This window comes from Saccoglossus kowalevskii, chromosome 18, assembly GCF_978046115.1.
Source record: "Saccoglossus kowalevskii chromosome 18, keSacKowa6.1, whole genome shotgun sequence".
In the NCBI taxonomy this organism is placed as follows: Eukaryota; Metazoa; Hemichordata; class Enteropneusta; family Harrimaniidae; genus Saccoglossus; species Saccoglossus kowalevskii.
Genome location: NC_140658.1, coordinates 24,131,702 through 24,148,261, shown reverse-complemented (window position 1 = coordinate 24,148,261; position 16,560 = coordinate 24,131,702). Strand labels below are relative to the sequence as shown.

The following is a 16,560-nucleotide window of genomic DNA, read 5'->3' as shown; positions in this document are numbered from 1 at the left end:
TATTGACCTCTCCGATGAAATACTAAAGCTCGAAAAAAATATGAGTTATGTGTCTATGTTAATTTAAATGTCTATAATCCCAAGCCACCTTAATCTGTGTTAGGGATACAAGCCAGCTTAGGTAGACATTATATCTATAGTGAGTCAATTTCCATTTTTTTTTACTTTGCATAATGGTTGGCAGCAGTGGTGAATATATATTTTAAATCACGGTGGGTTTGGCTATAGTGTTTGTCTCACCGACTGAAACGTTATTTTCCTGCCATGTATTAAGTATTGTCCTCATATTTCATGCCCTGAATAATAACCCAAGCACATAAATTTACAATGTACATAAAAACTATCTACTAAGTTTCAAATTGCTGAAATGTTATCTTATCAATTATATGTATATCTGTTTAGGTCAAATATGTGGTATATTGCTTTTATGTGGCGGCTGCGCTAAGCTGTCTAGCTGAAAATAATAAATACACATTTATTATGCATCAAGCAATTCACTATACTGCAGGCTGAATAGAGAAATTTGACATTTCATTATGTTGGCATATCGAACTCATCACCCAGACGACATATGCATGACATCCCAGCTTCTTTGTTGTTATATCCCAGCTCTGAGGGCGATGTTTGGGGTCATGACCCTAAATCTGACCTCATTATCACACACTATTAGAAATGTTCTGGAATATTACGGTGGAATTGATCTGTGGAATTCCCAAAATGGTGAACCCATATGTCTTAACCTTGTGCCAAACTTTGAAGTCTACAGCAATTGAGCACTCTTTGGGTAAGCTGACTTATGGAAATCTTGGTGAACCTATTTGCTGAGAGATGTCTTGGCTAGCAGTTAATATGCCGATAAACGGGTTAGCTCCGCCTCTGATTGAACGCCAACATAGACTTTGTTCCTATATCACTGGTGTACGATGCCATTTCGAGTGATTTACTGCATAACTAACCACTTATGACCACAATATTTATATCTGGACAGGTATTTGTGTCGACCTTCAACTGTGTACTAAGGTAACAGTAACTGTTGTTGAAACATTGTAATTAATAGTTTAGTTTTTCCATAGAGTACAATAAATAAAACTGAATATTTGTGTCTAGAATATTTTTCCGCTTCTATTATAACATGAGAGTTATCTCACCCTCGGTAATCCGCTTTTAACAGTGTAGCATAGTTATAACCCTCTACGACGACCTCCAGTCACAATCCCATTCAAATTTGCTACTGACCAAATAAACAGGACATTTTAATGAATGGTCTATTATTTTCTCTCATACAGCTTATGAAAAAACAATATAATTCTAGTAAATGTGTTTGGGAAACCGCCAGTGTGGAAAATGTGCTGTAGGCAAGTTTATAATTATTTCCAATTTCAATTGTTATAGTTATTTTGTAATTCGTCCATACAGAAAGGCTGCTATCAGCACCACCTACGCATGTAGAGTGCGCCATCACAGGTCATGTTAGAATCGTGTTAAAACGCTTGTTTATGATAGGCATATACTGCTTTAGAGACTCATTGATGTAAGTCAACCATCTTTAGAACTTTTTTTAACATCTTTATTTTAGACATGTATGTTACATTGTGTTACTGAAAATATGTAATATTTCTACAGTCATTTATGTAGTGACATCGTTGCCTGATGGATACAAATAGTTTCACAGTTACTTTCACAGTGTCTGTATTGCTTTTATGTTATAGAATTCACAGTGTTTTAAATAAATCTGACGTAAACCGAAGCACTTGGAGGGGTGATTATTTGAGCATGGTTGACACTAGTATGGGTATATTAGACGCAGTTTGACCCTAGAACAGTGAATTATCGTAATCAATACTGCAGTAAATATGTTGATGTCTCCAGTGTACAGTGGCAGTAAACACAACAGATACTGATGTTTAGATAATGTGACCTCTACATGGTATGCTAGGCTGAACATGTGTACTGTATAGGTACACCAGTGTGAACAGAAACCATCTGTATATAATACCACACATAGATTATCAGGACGGTTAGTGGTAAACTCAGATGTTACTTGTGTGTACCGTTAATAACCCAAAGAACTCAGAAACATTGTGAATGTACTCTTATGAACAGAACTGGCAGAATATAGTAAAGTCCAACTCGATGGAATAGATATGACAGAATATGGTGACAATAAAACTTAAGTATATTCCGAACAGTATGATGAACAAGATAACAAAAATAAGCAGAAAGGTGATTCTGTCGATGAACGCAGATATAAAGTACGCCATCAACGCTAAAGAAAGCTAACACCTAAAGCACTAGCAAATGCCATCAGTGATTGCGAAAAAAACTTGTTAGCTATCTGGAGTATTCAAACCACACGAAGCGAATCCACATTTTTATGAATGAACTAGGTACCCTTGCCCACCAGTATGAATGCACATACGTAGATGTAATGAACCTATATGACCAAGACCATTCAGAGGAAGCACGCAAAGACGCAGATTATACAGAACCACGTTTCCATATAACATAAACAACTTATTGAAATGGAAATAGTGGCAAGGCAGAGAACTCCAAGAATTAAACTCGAACCTCAACTCGGTCTTGTCAAGGGCATCGTCAAGGTTAAGCAATACCCGCACACAAGCATTTGCTGATGTAGAGGCGGCAGCACAGGAGGCTGAGTATGAAATAACCATAGCCAAACAGCAAGCGGGGCAAGCAGTTATGGAAGCCAGTTTCAGAGCCAATTTGAAAATAATAGAAGCAAAGAAAAAGGCAGCAGTCACACAGGCAAGCGCAGAAGCATTTCAGAAAGTAGTGGAAAAAGGAGCAACACAACATATGTTCACATTACCTCGGGAGACATCCAATGATCATGCCTTACGTTTTAGTACATCTAACGAACATAACCTCAAACCTCAAGCTTCACCATATTTCAACCAACAACTAAGACCTCCATCACCAACTACACTTACCGGGTATGATACAATTTCTCCACTCCAAACAGCCATGGGATGCAAGTATGGTACAGAATAACATATCACAACAGCAATTCAGAACAGCAGGCGAAATTGCCCTCACACCTTCCCAGTGAATACATCAAAATATTAGCTCGTCAACGCCTACCAGTTCAAGAACCTGAGGTGTATGGTGGTGATCCTAACATGTTTCTGACTTGACGAAAAACCTTTGAATATATGGTCCAGACGGCGTGTGTGCCAACAACTGAAAAACTGTCTCTTCTCAGTACAGTAAATACACCAAAGGATAACCTAAGATCTCAGTAGACAGATTTAGAAGAACTTGTTGTTCTCAGCATATTGAACACACCACATGTTCTGAACCCCATAGTTGAAAAACTACTAGAGTTCATCCTGAACAAATGTAGAGAGAAGATATCCTGTTACAAGCAAAGCAATGGGACATTCCCACCATCCTCTATCTATGCAGACACAGAACAACACAGAACGACACAGAACGACACAGAACGACACAGATGTCCATGTCTATGTTACAAAAATGCTAGACAACGAAAAGCAGTGTGATTACCATCAGAATACAAACGCTTCTTAGACTACATGCAAAACGGTACCCACATCAACAGAAAGGGCAATTTAGATACGATCCAAGTAGACTACCACACAACTATCGGACAACAATGAGTCGCTTCAAAAATCTTCTGAAGCAGCTAGAACGAAAACCAGATATGATGGAATGATACCTCCAATTCATGGAAAAGGTAATAGAACGTCAACACGCCAGTCCTGTCCCTGATACAGAATTAGCTCCTGACAACGCTTGGTATTTACTTCACTTTGGGGTAAACCACTCTAGGAAAGCTCAGACCAGAGTAGTGTTCGGCTCCAGTGAAGGTGTAATTGAACTTCCCTGAACGATGCATTGCTTTAAGGGCCAGACCAGATGAACAGTCTCATTGGTGCCTTGTTGAGGTGTTCTGTAGTAGTTATGGGTGACATAGAACAGATGTTTCTTAGTCATCACTACAATTTTAAAAACATGTTCATCTTGTCCCGGTTCGGTTTTTTTTTACATTCTGCCAATGTATTTCTATATAATCAAAATGGATATTTCTCAACAAATTGTTCTCCATTTCTGGCTGATTAATTGTTTAGGTTTTTTACAGAAATTAGAAAAAACAAAGGGAGCCAAATCCGTCAGTTCCGCATTTCGTTAAATTTGTGATAGTGTACTTTTGATGTACTTAACAATTCTAAATTTAGTGTATAAATACCAATGATATATCTAGTTGAGTTTGAGATTAAGAAGAGTACTGAATCTGTTTCCTCTGCTCCATACTTATATATATGCTTCCCACACTCTCCTGTCTTTGAGCTGATTTGATATGCCAGGACATGCGGTACATATGCAGTCTCTTTAAACGACTATTGTAGAGAACTACTGGCCTGAACATACAAACAAGTTAGCAGATATAATGAGCCTGAGATTGAATACGATAAAACTGTTACAAAGACGTTATCAGATGGCATCAATTTTTAATTGTCTGTTTTAAATATCTGGTTTCATAGATGAATCACTTGTTTATGACTCGGAATTATATATGGCATGTACCACATGTGAAGCAGAAAGTAATCACTCTTTTCTTGAGCATGTAGTTCATATATCTTTCTCCTACTGAATTGACCATTTAGTGTACTGCAATCGTTAACTGATTTGTTTTCTTCTTGTGGATTGTTTCGTTGTAAATTTCTACATAATGTCTGCTGTTCAAGACTAAGGTTTGAGTATGTTATATCCACTTAAATAACGACGTTCGTCGAATGTAAACGCTAAATGCATACTCTGACAAGCTGGCATTTACGTAAGTAGTATAGCAATTTTAACAGCTCGATAATCGCTGGTATGTACTTTGTGTGAGGTTCGGTCAAACCCTGGGGTCAGCAATGTTACGCTCACGCACGTAATCGTTCCTTATTTGGAATTTACGTTTTCTAATATGTAGGATGAAAATGCCCAGTGCAATATCGCACAATTACGACACGCTGTAACTTTTGGCGTAACAGTGACAGATTTTTAATTATACATAATAATCTATTATTATATATTCAAGGCACAAACTTGACTACTGGCAGTACTATGATCTATGCGCATAGTATTATATCTTCTCTTACTAATTCAGTGTTTGAACATTATTTATGTATTTGAATTGCAATCAGGCAATCGTTGTCAGTTGTTAATTTACATTACAATTTCAGTCAAAAACTGGTCCCGATTTGTAAATAATGTGATACTATTTGTCCCAACAATTACGATTCATATTGTATACGTACTCTATGTTACTTCTCTTGCTTTTTGTTTTTGCTTTTAAATTCCAATGGTTTATCTTGTCGTATCAACCTTTATATAGGACATTTACGCTTCATGACAAAGTGGGTCATCGGCTTGCCATTGAGGGACATTCGATATTATTGACAAAAGATAACTTTAGTTGACTCAGCCGTGATAAAAAAAAGCATATCCATATTTTGGTATGCTCGTTCTGGGTCTAGATGCAGTTTACGAGCAGATTTCAACAGAATGGCATAATATAATGTGATATAATATAATTCATTCAAAACCGCCGATACTTGGCAATCCAATTTCCGGTTCGCAATATTGAGTTATTTCTGTGTAATCTAAAACAATTGCAAAGTGAGCATACTGGACCAAGCTGACATTATCCCATAAACATACTATAGTTATCATTTAAAACACGTTCGCTTATTCACAGCTGATATTGGTTGTAACAAGTAAAAGGCGCGTAGTTTTTGTTCCCGTGTGATATAACAGGTTTATCACTTTCTTGTTCAATTTGTCCGACTATAAGATGTATCTAACGATCATTGTAGTGGTGATGATGCTGTGTAGCACCACTGTTAAAGGAGCATCGGTTCATGTATGTATTATTTTTACGACTCTTTATACAAAATGATACTTGTCCCTTTTAATTCAATAACATGACGCATATGTAAAAGCAGTCCCCTCATTCGTGTTCTCCTTGTCACATAACTTGATTATCTTGTTATATATTTACTACCGTACATCGTTGGGAACGGCGAGCCTCGGGCACACAGTCATGGACAAGCTAGAAAGGGTTAAAGTTATGGTACATAATATATTATGCCACGTATTGCATGTAGTTACCATGTCAGCAAATAATCTGACCCATTGTTTACAGTGGTATTATATGCACTGCTTGTAGAATATTCAAAATAATATAGTTTTAAATCATTGAGATATATAGTGATTCTGTATGATGTTAACGCTTTTGTATGGGATATAACGTACTGGCGTAGCCAACATAGATGAGTTGGTCAGTGTTTCTATTTTGTGTAGTCGATTTAAATTGATAGGTGACAGTGTAGGTCGCATACAGTGAATCGAATGAATACTTCTACAACTGTAATGTGCAACTGTGGCGTTGTAATTCCCAAGTCTGAGTGATTGTCGTTGAAGTCAATAGCCTGTATTGCAGCTACTGTGTCAAACTATACTGACAACTTACTCTACTGTCTACCAATTCTTAAAAGACGATACAATTAATGAAGGGTAATTTTGGCGTTACGTGGTTAACTCTAGTTAGGTATCTATATCTAATAGATTGTTTAATACTTATCATTGTGAACTACAGGGCCTAAGGGTTATTGGTAACAAGTCTTCCATTAGTAGTTAGTGTAGTGAGTCAGGTCAGGGAATTAATATTAATACCGGTAGTACCCAGTCCTAATTATAGGTAACAAATGACTCATTGGTCATTAGTGCAGTGAGTTAGGTCAGGTTCTCTGGGATTAATAAAACCCGGTACTCATTAACAAATGCCAGAACAGAGCCTCAGGGATTAATAATACCCAGTATTAGTATATTAAAGTAACAAAAGTCTGATTTGTACATGAAGTTAGTGCAGTGAGTTAGGTCAGGTTCTGTAGGTATAATAATGCCCAGTCCTAGATATAGGTAACAAAAGTCCCATTGCTAGTTAGTGCAGTGAGTCAGGTTAGGTTGCCTGGGTATAATAATGTCCAGTCCTAGATATAGGTAACAAAGGTCCCATTGCTAGTTAGTGCAGTGAGTTAGGTCAGGTTCCCTGGGTATAATAATGCCCAGTCCTAGATAAAGGTAACGAAAGTCCCATTGCTAGTTAGTGCAGCGAGTCAGGTCAGGTTCCCTGGGTATAATAATGCCTAGTCCTAGATATAGATAACAAAAGTCCCATTGCTAGTTAATGCAGTGAGTTAGGTCAGGTTCCCTGGGTATAATAATGCCTAGTCCTGGATATAGGTAAAAAAAGTCCCATTGGTAGTTAGTGCAGTGAGTCAGGACAGGTTCCCTGGGTATAATAATGCCCAGTCCAAGATATAGTTAACAAAAGTCCCATTGCTAGTTAGTGCAGTGAGTCAGATCAGATTCCCTCGGTATAATAATGCCCAGACCTAGATATAGGTAACAAAAGTTTCATTGCTAGTTAGTACAGTGAGTTAGGTCAGGTTCTCTGGGATTAATAATAAGTAACAAAAGTTCCATTGCTAGTTAGTGCAGTGAGTTAGGTCAGGTTCTCTGGGATTAATAATACCCAGTATTAGTTATAAGTAACAAAAGTTTCATTGCTAGTTAGTGCAGTGAGTCAAGTCAAGTCCTCTGAAACTAATATACCCAGTTCTAGTTATAGGTAACCTGTGTCCCATTGGTCATCAGTGCAATGGTTATGGCCATGGCCTCAGGATTAATACATGTAAAACCTATTTCTAGTTATAGATAACAAATGTCTCAATGCTTGTTAGTGCAGTGATTCAGGTCAGGGCCTCAGGATTAATAAAATCCAGTCCAAGTTCAGTGTTCTCCCCAGACCCCATGTCAAACACTGTATCTAATTTGCATAATTTTCTCATTGAATATTGTGATACATAACTGTGTTAGTATAAAATTAGTTAACAATCTATCTACAATTAATTAAAGACGAGACAGTCTGATATTTTATATCATTTTACTCCATTGTCTTTTATGTATTTATCAAGTCAAATAAAGTTTGAAATAGAACAGCAAAACAAGCAGCCTATCGACTGAGATAGCTCCGCTGTTAGCAAGGCACATTTCAATTAAAGAACTGAGGATATCATAGAAGAAAATGAACAATATGTATAGTATGTATAGCAATCGGACTTGCTGTTTCAACAAGAATTCAAAAATATCACTTTTTACTAAAAATGACAAAAATATTCATCAAAATTGGACAATTCAAGATATCATCATGAAATGAACAAATCTGAGGGAGGTTTACCTGAGGTACATATATGTATAGTACCAAAGCAATCAGACTTGCGGTTTTTAACAAGAAGTTGAAAATATCACTTTTTACCAAAAACTACAAAAATATTCATCAAAACTAGAGAATTAAAGATATCATCACAAAATGAACAAATCTGAGAGAGGTCCACGTGTAGTACCTATATATGTAATATCAAAGCAATCGGACTTGCGGTTTTTAACAAGAAGTCAAAAATATCACTTTTTACCAAAAATATTCACCAAAATTAGAGAATTTAAGATATCATTATGAAATGAACAAATCTGAGAGAGATCCACATATAGTACCTATATACGTAATATCAAAGCAATCAGACTTGCGGTTTTTAACAAGAAGTCGAAAATATCACCTTTTATCAAAAATTACAAAAATATTGACCAAAATTAGAAAATTAAAGATATCATCACAAAATGAACAAATCTGAGAGAGGTCCATATGTAGTACCTATATATGTAATATCAAAGCAATCAGACTTGCGGTTTTTAACAAGAAGTCAAAAATATCACTTTTTACCAAAAATATTCACCAAAATTAGAGAATTTAAGATATCATTATGAAATGAACAAATCTGAGAGAGATCCATATGTAGTACCTATATATGTAATATCAAAGCAATCGGACAGCGTTTTTTAACAAGAAGTCGAAAATATCACTTTTTACCAAAAATGACAAAAATATTCACCAAAATTAGAGAATTTAAGATATTATTATGAAATGAACAAATCTGAGAGAGGTCCACATATAGTACCTATATATGTAATATCAAAGCAATCGGACTAGAGGTTTTTAACAAGAAGTCGAAAATATCACTTTTTACCAAAAATGACAAAAATATTCACCAAAATTAGAAAATTTGAGGTTTTGACACTCTGCTATGCACCGTTCCACTAATGCCTAGCTGTGTCGACTTTGTCGACAGGGGAGCTAAAAAGCAATAGAAATAGTTAATATGTTATAGCCAGTCAGTAAATATATTGTTATCCATGGAGATAACTGTTTATCATTATTTTGTGTGCAACAAGTACAGTCAGTTTTAGTGCCCATGTCACTGTCGGTTCATGAGACATTAGGGCAAACATTTTTTTTGTGAGATTGCGAGTTATCAAAATAGGATGAAAATAATAAATCAATAATGACAAAATTTCAAACTAAAGTCAACGATTTTTCATTGATCTATACCTTAAGTGTAATGCTATGATCACCCTAACCTTGTCAGCTGAACCGTAACATTCTTGCATTGAACAAATTTAGAATGTTTTGTTAATTAAAATCGGGGTTTTTTCTTGAAAAAAAACTGCAAGAGCGAGCACTGCAATTCAGCGGCACCACCATGTAGGAGAGATGGGGTTTTCCCTATCAGGGTGTGGAACATTCTCTGGCTTCCTTGGGGCCAAAATTACTGTCAGACAGGTCAAAGTTGAAGACTGAAGCCACTTGTGATCCCTTGTCATTCAGAATTGTGTGGTTGCCAGAAAATTTGCCCTTAGGGTAAGGGGCACATGGCCATGGCATGAGGGCGATGCGCCCCTGTTTCTTGTTTTAAAAAAATCCTGAAAATGATTCATTGGCGATTATCTTAGAACCACTAATAAACAGACTGGCAATCCAGGTATTTCTTTTGATCTAACGTGTGTCGCGAGTTAATGTTTTAATCTTAGAAAGAACTGGGGATGATAAAAAAAATGTCCACAAAGTCATGTGATAACATATGACTTTATGAGGAACTATCAATGGTGTTTCAACAGGAAGTGATGCAAAAGGTCAGACCGAAGTTTCATATTTTATCTTACATTTTGCCCTGATGTATCATATTTTCAAGAGTTTTTTAATACATGATCGGCGAAATACTGTAACATAATACCAGCTCTGTTGTAGACATGGTGACGTCCTATCCTAGAAAAATCGACTAACTATCAGAAAAAATGTTACGGTAAAAGTTGTTCATTTTTCTTTATTATACATTCAAGAACATTACTATAAAGATGGTTTATACATTCAAATAATCATTACTTTCCTAAAATATGGTCAATTTTGGCTATAAAATATATTATTTGGCAACTCAACTTAAAACTCAATGTGTGTACTTGCCATTCGGCAAAATTTGGCAAAGCATGAGCCACCAGCGTAGCCAAGACACACATTCGTTGGGCAGATTGGCACCTCCAAACAACAGTGTTGCCAGTCAGTTTTTTTCTTTGGCGATCTCGCCTGCAGTTGAATAATGTTTGCTTCGATTTATGTACAGTTTTATTTTCAATGGGACTTAATTTCACTTATTTTTTTTTAAATTAAAGCAAAAACTGCAAATAACAGCAGTGTACCAAATCAGTATATTTTCCAGACGTATGCAGCATTTGTGATTTGTGAGACTTGTTTTGTCACATTGTTGCTGTTGCAATGGGCAAATTATTAATATTCTAGTATTTGATTTGGATTTAGAGGGGCTACACCCTTGAAAGAACTTATCACAGGGTCACAACAATACCATGATGCTTTAGAGGTCTGGGGAGAACACTGTTGTTATAAATGTAGGTAAAAATGTCCAATTTGTTGTTAGTGCAGTGAGTCAGGTTAGGTTCTAGGGGAATAATAATACCTTATTATTAGTTTTATAGTTAGTGCAGTGAGTCGGGTCAGGTCGTCTTCGATTACCAGGTAATAATACCTAGTCCTACCGGTCACTGGTAGTGGTTGTCGCATCAGACTCATGATTTGTAGACCCAAGTTCAAATCCTACTAAGGCTGAACACGGAAAGCCCAATTCCACTGGCCAAGATTTATTCACTAACGAATGCGACTTTGGGGGAACTTTGATTAAGGTCTGCCAGGATAGCGCATTAAATTGCCATTTGATAGGAAAATGGCCGCACAGCCCTGTCATGTACCGTAGTCCCAAACTTGAATATGACTTCTGTGGTAAAAATGCACTATGTGTCAGCACTTGCAATTTGCACATAAAAAAAGTCAGGATAGTCAAGAGTGACATTCAATGTCCGGAACTGTTGCCTGGCACAAAAAAAAATATTAAAAATAATAATAATACCTAGTCCTAATTATGAGTAACAAATGTCTTATTGGTTGTTAGTGCGGTGAGTCAGGTTAGGTTATAAGGGAATAATTATACCTTATTATTTGTTTCATAGTTAAGGCAGTGATTCATAATATCCAGTTGTAGTTATACAAATATAGGGAAGAAATGTGTTAACTCCATATTTGATTTTGCAAAAAGTTGTGGGATAGAAAATTGAACTGTATAGGGCATTTGGGGGGCTCACATCTTTTCCATAGAGCCCTCCGTTAAAATAAGCTTTTTACCTCTCCTGTTTTCAAGCAATGTGCAAGTTATTTTTAAAAATTTTATGGTTATATTGTTCAGTTTAATTTTCAATCCCACAATTCCAATATCGAAATCCAATCCAATATTGAGTTAACACATTTCTTCTCTATAGGAAGCCATTGTCCCATTGATCATCAGTGCAGTGAGTCAGGCCAAGGTAGTTAGATACCAATAGATTGAATGGTAAACTTGATTTTCAAAGGATTTTTTTAGTAATATTTTTTATTCACTTATGGTATATGTATAAATGATAGTTTAAACATTCATCTATCACAGCAAGTATTTGGAAATGAAATTAAGAAAGCATTTCTGTGAATTCATGGCGTCCCAAAATTCAGTAGGAATTCCAAGTGGTTACTCACATTCTGGAGCTACATTTATATCCACAATGCAGCAATAATAAAGATGGTTTTGTATTGTAAAACTTATTAAACAAATTAAAATGTAATACAAAGATTGAAATAACCATGAATGGTTTTTATTAGTGAGATTAATAACAAAATGTTATGTCTTTTCTAACTGACTACAGTATTGCCTAGGCTGTTTTATTGACTATTGACACACCTTTGTCATTTACAGAATTGTATAATATATTATACAAATTGTTCCATCTCGTCATGTTATAGAGAAAAAATACGATAAAATAAGAAAGTGACCAACATGTTTTATACAAGAATACTATTCAGGTTATGAATATAAATTACTAACATCAAGACCTCATTAATTACTTAAATCTTGCATATTAAAACATTTTAATTTCAAGAAAATAAATAGCTGCTAAAATATGGATTTTCCAGAATGGATGCTACAACTTGACAACACCAGCGAATTCTGGAAAGTCGTAATATACGGAATATTTTACAGAAATGCATCTCAAATGGAAGAAACACAAACGGAAAAATAGCATATCGCTCGGTGGCTCTGTTGTTGTCCGCCTGCTCAACGTCCGCATATAGATTATTTAAATTCAAGCTGGACATGTACATGAAGTTTAAACCATCACTTTCTGGATCAGATGAACTATATACATGTCTATAAATTACTGTTTTAAGAAATCGATGCACATTCAAAATTGGAATTGAACACAACATGATGATGATGATGATAAAATCAAATGGACGACTCAAGACGCCACAGCAGTCTGAGCAGGCACACTAAACAAGTCATAGTGCGATAGCTAGCAAGTAAATATCAATATTAGTATTGACTCGTCATATACTTACCTAGCAGCTTCGCCGAACAGTTTCGATGCACTAATACCATTTCAATCGGCGACGGATATGCTATGCAATTGATTTTTAAAAGTACGACAGTTGAATTTAGCTCCGTGATATGGCTGTTAGGACAGCTGATTGTAATACCCCCTAAGTTAGCGTCACTGTGTCTGTGTCAAAATTATTACAATTCGGTCGGAAAAGATGCGCAAGCAAAGAAAACTTAAATTAAACATAACAAATTACTCCAAATTATACACAAACTGTCCAGAATTATTTAGAATTATGAGATTTATTGATTTGTGAAGAAAAATAATAGCAAAAAGCAAGAGAACGTTGGTTTTAATTTTCCCGGGTACCAAAATAGTGGCAAATACCAAAATAGTGGCTTAACACACGTACATATGCCTTGTCTCAACGCAGCCCGAATCAAGGACTGTGCACGCCATCACTATAATACTTTGTTTAGCATAACTGAGCATTATCAGCCAATATACCCGTAATTCATATGCAAATTTTGTATGTGGACCAATCAAATCGATGGATTAACACCATCAATATACTGGTATAATATAATGGTTTTTATTATCAGCATTGACATTTTGAATTGTCATTCAATTTAACTGTGTTGTAACAGTTTCTGAGATATAGTCCAAGTATTCACTCTAGTTTCCAACTTACATTATTCGTCTTTTGCAGTCAGTGATGGACACGTATATTAAATAACTAGTCTGAATCTACATTTTTCTCCAAAAAAAGGGTCCCAATAACTAATAATTTTTGGTATTATTATGTTAATTCCATAGATAGTGAGGATACTATTTCATATTGTTTCTCTCCAGGAGAATACTGTGGATGTAATGAGAATATTTGCTTTACAAAATATTTAACCAGCATGGAAAGGAGAAGCACTGTTACACTTCGACAGTTTGAAGAAAACGATCAACGAAGGGTGATATATGTATTTAAGGACAGTATAATGGGTTTATTCAAGCCAACCTACCAACGACATCTGAGTTATCGAAGATTTATTAACGTCTTCCTGCTAACCCTGTGTCTTTATTTATCGTTGTATGTATACAATTTAGTTCAATTGTGTGTTGTAAGAGTTGCAATAATACCAACCGCATACATCATATCAATGTATATAATATTCAAACAATATATTCGCTATAGACTTGCCTCAGATTTGAAAGATATTAACACTACTTACATTGACAGTGGGGGTGGTAACTTTTGGGTGGATGTTTATGATGGTCAAATCGTTGGTACAGTCGCTTTAGTTCTTAAGGAATTTGAAGGACGTGGAATGCAGCCAGAACTCACAACGATGTATGTACAAAAGGAATATCGACGTCTCGGGATCGGGGCTAAACTACTGAACAAAGCGATACAGTTTGCAAACGACCATCAATTTAGTTGTGTATTCCTTGAAACAGGTGAAGATCAACCAGAAGCCCGAAAACTGTACATAAAAACTGGTTTTGTTAAAATTAGAGATTATGTAAATAAATTCAATGTTTTAATGTCAACAGTAATGACTACATACGTTTTAAATTTGAAACCAGTTGTTGATGATGCCGTAACAGCAACTCCAGATACATCTAGCATAAAACAAAAGTGATACATTTTTTACATTTACATTTACATTATCCTTAATAATTACCCCATGGTCCCATATGTACATCATCAAATATTTGCATTTAAAGATAAAAACATGTAGTAAAGGCAGCCTGGGAAATGTTTAAAATAATTACAAATTCTGTATCATGACAAAATTGTAGATTTATTTGTTGTAACTTGTGTTTCTTATAGATATTGTGTTTAATTGCCACAAAATAGTGTGTACAATTATGCATGTTATTTCGCAGGACGAGCGAATAGTGCCTTTTGTGGCAGCCTTGGGCAAGCCAAAGTTAGGGGTCAGTGAATATTTCCTAAATTCAGTTCTTTCTATGTTTATTTCAGATTTCCTCTGTATAAATTTTTACTGTATGAATATCTTTTAAGTGTAAATCTTGTTTATTTACCCTTTTAGGGCACACTCTCAAAAGGCAAGTAGTTAAAATTATTGTAAACTGTATTTTACTGAGCGGATTGTTATGTACAGTAATTTGCTTCTTGACTGTTTGTGTTAATTTCCATTGATTCGTTACTTGACATGTCATGTTGCGATTGGAATAAATCAGGTGCAAGTCATGCTTGGGTACAATTATTTGTTTCATTCGTTGCCAATGAACGCATGGGTAAGAAACAACACTTAGCTGACCGAATTTTTGGTTAAAAATTGATGCGTCTCACATATTTTAGAGAGACATGACTGTTACCCATAATGAAGTGAATGCATTTTGATAATGTTGTATAATTATGCGGACTTTATAGCAGGTAGTAGCTAAACTTTACTGTTTCTGTTTACACTCTAAGCACACTTTATGATAACGTCATGCATGTATATGTTAAACAAAATGTGTTTTGTTTTCCTATTGGTTGCCTAGTATTTCTATTATTTATGAGATTAATTGAACACAAAAGAAATATCGACGTCTTTGGGTAAAGGCGACAAAGGACACAAGGACGAAAATTTTATATAAAAACGATTTAGATGAAAAAAGAGACGTTATTTTTTCAATTAAAATATCAATTATTACGTATATTTGGTATAGGGAATTAAACTAATTATCAATGATTTACAGGACAAACAGAAGGTATACCTTATAAACCAATAGTTACGAGTTTTCTATTTCTGACCTAAACTACGATGAATACTATAACGTTGAAAAAGCTTCTGCAAAAAAATTATTTGCACACTGCATAGAGTAAATATGTATTAATTTTTATAATTTCAAAAGTTATATTTTACGCAACCCCAGCGATCGCACATTTTTAAACTGTAAAAACGCAGATAAAGAAAAAATCAGATTTAATTTAATTTATAAAATAATTCTGTTTGGAGAATATTAGTTGATATTTCAAATCAGTGCGCGATTCTAACTGACACGTGACCCCGTTTTTGTTTGTAATCAGATTTGTGCATGACAAATTCCAAATAGGCCACGCATCCAACTGTACACATCGCTCAGAATTCATAAATAGGACCAAAATGTTCAATTTTCTTATGTTATTCTACTAATATCATCAAAGTAATGGCAAGGCATTGGCAAAATTTGAAAGAGCAACTGGTATTTGTTATAAATTAAATTACTTTTTCTGTCGTCTATTTTCTCTAGCTAAAATGTTGGATTGCTGGAGCCTTTATCCATTTTCTATTTTATACATTAGATACCAGCTTATTTCCCATCATACATACTAGAAGTACAGTTACTGTGGCTACGAGGTCACGTGGTTGAGAAATGTCATCAAATAATGTATTGTACAATCAAGATTTTCGAAAAAATAATATTGTTGCCAGGACAACATCTAGACCATATTTGATGCTTTCATTTTTAACATACCACTGCAATCCGAACGGATAATTCTCTATCTGATGTACGCCACCAAGCGGCCACTTTGCCACTTTATATATCACTGTATTTATGTGATCTATTTCTGAACTTTAACCGGAATAGGCATACATGTTTCAGGACAAGAAAGAAGTGGATTGCTAAGTATAGGCGTGATTAGTTCAATTCAGATAAACCGTTACATAAAACATTATACACCATGTTATATATCTAACAAGAACTGTGGCATTTTCAAGTGCTAAATGACGT

General features: G+C 35.2%; 1 long non-coding RNA gene across 2 annotated transcripts; it reads left to right on the top strand.

Moving 5' to 3' along the window:
• The first annotated feature begins 5,748 nt into the window (after positions 1 to 5,748).
• Positions 5,749 to 15,049, top strand: LOC146731954 (uncharacterized). 2 transcript variants are annotated; one of them, XR_014927012.1, is made up of 3 exons: positions 5,749 to 5,893; positions 13,693 to 13,921; positions 14,819 to 15,049. It is a non-coding gene; the product is annotated as an uncharacterized LOC146731954 (long non-coding RNA). The 2 variants fall into 2 exon arrangements; XR_014927013.1 differs by lacking the exon at positions 14,819 to 15,049 and having other exon boundaries at positions 13,693 to 14,382.
• The last annotated feature ends 1,511 nt before the right edge of the window (positions 15,050 to 16,560 follow it).